At 35.6% G+C, this 5,000-nt stretch overlaps 1 protein-coding gene across 1 annotated transcript in view; it reads right to left on the bottom strand.

Annotated features, from left to right (window-relative positions):
- LOC122261341 (ras-related and estrogen-regulated growth inhibitor) overlaps positions 1-5,000 on the bottom strand; it is a 49,431-nt gene that overhangs the window by 43,540 nt on the left and 891 nt on the right. The window lies entirely within an intron of this gene.

The raw sequence follows: 5,000 nt of genomic DNA, 5'->3' as shown, positions 1-5,000 counted from the left end.
GTATTTGTATAAGGTTGTGAATGTGCAAGAGAAATTAGCTTTCTAGAATGACAACGCTTCTCGCCTCATCCGTAGGTCAGAACAACATGTATGTGTGTATGCGTGTGTTCGTAAACATATATGCGCATATATATATATATATATATATATATATATATATATATATATATATATATATATATATATATATATATATATATACATACATACATACACACACATATGCACATACACACATAAACAGTGAAGTCGATGGCCACAGTTTAATTTAATACGAAGATTTTGCCGGTAAATATAGTTGGAAAATAGTAAGCTAACACTTAATGCTATTACCTCCGACTCAGCCTTAAAATTCAGCCTTACACACACACACACACACACACACACACACACACACACACACACACACACACACACACACACACACACACACACACACACACACACACACACACACACACACACATCCCCATAGGCTGGCAAGTGACCAGGCGTGTGGGAGCGGAAGTGAGATTAAAAAGCCAAAAGCCTAAGGCTGAGGACCTTTCCCCTGCGGATGCTTGTTAAGACGCGAAGGATAGCGAGATTCATTTCAAACTCAGCGGTGGCTCTTCTCTCATTCAGAAATACTTGTAACTATGCCACCACCCTGCCCTTGCTTCCTCTGCTAGCCCAAATGGGAGGGCTGTGAGTGAGCCGTGACCAACCCTGAACCTTTTCCAAATCGAATGGGAGGACTTTTGCGGGGGTCGTGTTTCTTAAGATATGTGGTGATTTCTTCTCCCGCACCTCACGTTCATTGAACAGATCTACGGGAGGATAATTCTCCTGCAGACAGCTCTTCAAGCAGGTCTCTCGAGGGCAGCTTGATGAAACTGTGGGTCCCTTTTGTCCTGATGATCTTAGTGATCGTATAAATCGTAGAAGCAAATGAGAGACTTCAACGAGGCTTCTTTAATGCACACACACACACACACACACACACACACACACACGCACACACACATATGTGTGTGTGTGCGTTTCCTCTAAGCAACGCTATAGATGTGTTTTGGCGAGCAGCCCCTGACGCGCTTCATTGCTTTCATGTTCGTCCGAGATCAACTTCAACACCATTTGCCGTTTCATGTCACTCTCTCCATAATGCTAACTTTGCAAAACTAGCTTCAAGGAGCAACTTGAAACCGTAAATATTTATAAAGGACGCTCTTAAGAATGCTTTTAAACAACCCAAAGCAAGTAGACTAGGCAGTAGGTGCCCAAAGATGCACTGAATGGCTGACGTTTCACAGAATCTGTTGGTATAATAAACACTCACGTTCTTACATCGTCAATATTGAGACTACTGGTCAAATGTGCGTCTGTTCCCATAAGTCATTCATATACTTATATTCCATCAATGTTCGGATATTATGATAATGCTAGTATTAGTTAGATGATATTGATGATAGTATTGCTATGGAAGGATGAGAGTAATGCCATAATAATTATGGTATTGTTAATATGGATTAATATTATACAATATTGGGGATATTATTGATATAATAATCAGGATACGATTTATATGATTATGATAATATTAATGATATAATGATGTTAACAACAGTTATTATCAATCACAGCATTGATGGTAAAACTGACAATGCCAATACTCTGTCATAATGGTATACTAAAAAAGTAACATGACAGGTCAAATGTCTTACTGCAGACCACTGTACGTAAGTTAAAGAAGGTTATTAAGAAGAAAGGATTAGTGCTGTGTCCATGACCTAACGTAGAATGGCCGAGGTCACAAATAATATGCATAGTGTTTATTGTCTCGATATGGCAATAATTAGATAAATGTAGGTACTACTAATAATGAGATGCTGTTAAGGATGCTTGTGCCTAACATCGTCACATATGCTGACATTATAAAAAGAGACAGTGTGATGACAGGATATTATCATGACACTGATAACGGTAATGCGATAACGATGATCATTTTCAATACGTTAATTTGCCATTTTCTGATATGATTGTTAAAGATATTTAAATCTTAATTATGTGCTAATAAGTATATGAAATTATTCAAGATATAGTACATAGTTATGTATTGTTGGTACATTATAAGTATTACGATTTTAATTCTATATTAGAAGCAGTTATACCTATATAACGTTATCAAAGCTTTAGCATATATATCAATGTATTTTTTTAGTACATTTCTGCATAATTATCCAGAACCATAAATAAAACCATTCTTTTTGGGAGACAGCCCGGCGTCTGCTATCTGTTCCTTCGCGGCAACTCGTTGTCAAACGGCCAAGCAGGGAAGATGGCCATGCATTTTGTTAGGCATGAAAGGCAAACATGATAGAACAATAGTATCATCAGCTACGCTATTTGCATAAATTATTTAGTTGATAATAACAATGACGATAATAGTTAAGGCTAACGACAGTGCTAAAAAAATAGCAACATAACTAACAGTGACGCCGTGGAAAAATCACAAGACACAGATAGCAGTACACATAAAAATAACAGTAGTGATCACAATCTTAATAATTAGAATGATAGTACTGGTAATGTCAATGTTAATATTGATCATTTCTTTATTGATACCTATAGCATATTTATTCAATAACTCAGATGACAGCAGTATTTAAACGTCACGGGCATTTTCACTGCTACTATTAGCATCCGCATTATTAACATCCCTTTCATTATTTTATCATTCTTGTTACTAACATTATTATCAATGATAGAAAAAATGCTGATCATAGCAATATCAGCTATCATAAAGATGATCAGTCTTATAGTTATTTTAGCGCCAGTTATGGAACCGTATCAATATCTAGTAAATAATCAGACTTAATGCTAAAATGTGATCCTTTAAAACCTTGATAAGAGACACAGATAGCTTTTCTACTGGTATGAAATTATTCTTGTATGACGTCTGCGTGATCACAATTTCCGTGCACGTGACAGCTCTGTTAGTCACTTCTGCCACTGCTAGAAAGGATAAAGCTTTGATAATGTATTAAAACGCAAACAAACTTTTGTCGCGTCTGGAGATGGGATAAACAAGGAGCAGATCTTGCACACAATTTATCTTTCATTTTATCTTTAAACTGATTTTATGCGATTTTATATCAGATGTTGGTCTTTCTTCTCACTCGAAAATAGAAAACATAATTTCCTTGCTAAAAGTGATACAGATTTTGGTCTGGTTTTAATAATACCGATTTTCCTCAAGATTTATGACCGCTTGCTTGCCAAGTTTACACGTTTGTTTTCGAAGTCTTTGTATATCCTCTCAAACAACAGGTCAGTTTTCTTAGGCCTGTTCATCTTTTGATGCATTTCCTGCTTTATTGCATAGTCACTTTTATAAGAGATTCTTTGATAAGACATTGATTTTTAGGTAAACTGAATATTGAATCAGCAAGTTTCATCCTATAGTTGTTGGCGAACTTTGCAGTGAATTCAGATATTTATAAAAAGTTTGTTTAAGAAACTTGGCGTTATACCTCCAATGGAGGAGGAGACTTTCCTGCTCTTAATGCGCCAGCTGATAGATGTTGCCATGGACACAGATGTTCTTCCGACAGGGATTTGGGAGGTTGAGACCCCTCTTGCCCCCTGCAGATCACCCTCGTTTGAAAGCAGGTCAGAGCTCATTTTCTGGTCGAAAAAGCACTATCATCACTGTCATTATCAATGCTCCTCTTTTCATAAACCATTAAACTTATCGCCATCATTATCCTATCATTATCATCATTACTATTAATATTACTATTATTATCATTATTATTATCATCATCATTATTATCATCATCATTATTACTATCATTATAATTATTATTATCATTATTATTATTATTATTATCATTTTTATTATCATTATTGTTATCATCTTCGTAATTATTATCATCATCATTATTATCATTATCATTATCATTATTATTATTACTATCATTATGGTGAGTATTATCATTATTGTTGATATTGTTATCATCATTTATATTTATACCATCATTATCATCATCATTATCATTATTATCATAATCTATACCATCATCAATATCATTATTTTTATATTTTAATAGCTGTTTTATATGCGTGGCGCGCCCTTTCTTAAAACGCACTTGATCATGATAGCAAGAGGAAAGTAATGATGAAAGCAAAGTTTTATATAATGAAAACGTTTCAAAATCAATAACATTCATAAGAGTATTCAAAGGCGTCAAAAGCGATGGTGATAAACAGGATCTCTGTTCTAATCCTAACGACAGCCTCTTGCATTTCTCTCCACTTTCATTTCTTTATTTCTCTTTTCTAATTCCCGCCACCGTCGCCTCGTCATGCCAGCAGATCTGACCGCTAGCAATTAACGTCGAAAGGCTAGAATAAACCTTTAGCCTTAATTCGATAACAACAATAAAGCTAAATTGAACCCGCGTCATAATTGACGATGTTCCATGGTTTATATCAAATAAATCACAATCATTTCCACAATTATTGTCAATAAGTTGTGTCGATTATAGCCACGATGCTAGCGAAGGCAAGGGTGAATATCATTAATAAAATAATTTCATAACGATTACTTATTGCCATCACTATTATGATCAGTATCCTCATCGTTGTCATTATTATCCATATCTATATATCTTTATCAGTATTTATATATCTTTATCAGTATATTCTATATCATTGGCATTCTTACTGTAGTATCATAATCATATCATATTGTGTGCGTGTGCATCTCTGTGACTATTTGTGTCTGTACCGTATGTTCGTGTGTCGTACGCGCGTGTATACGTGTTTGGATAAAGCAACACGCACCTGCGCCCTGTCCGCGAGGAAGCACACCTCTCAACCACCTTGGGGCCACTCCACTTGGCGCTTTCGGACGGCGCTCGCAACCACCTGGCCTTTGCCTAAAAACCCACTAGGCAATCATTATGTTACCTTCATTTGTATACAACCACGTGTATATATACGTATATATATATGTA

Source organism: Penaeus japonicus, unplaced genomic scaffold, assembly GCF_977035675.1.
Source record: "Penaeus japonicus unplaced genomic scaffold, GWHDUDI00000001_assembly GWHDUDI00000003, whole genome shotgun sequence".
NCBI classification, from domain to species: Eukaryota; Metazoa; Arthropoda; class Malacostraca; order Decapoda; family Penaeidae; genus Penaeus; species Penaeus japonicus.
The sequence above is the reverse complement of the archived record's forward strand: the minus strand, read 5'-3'. Positions and strand labels throughout refer to the sequence as shown.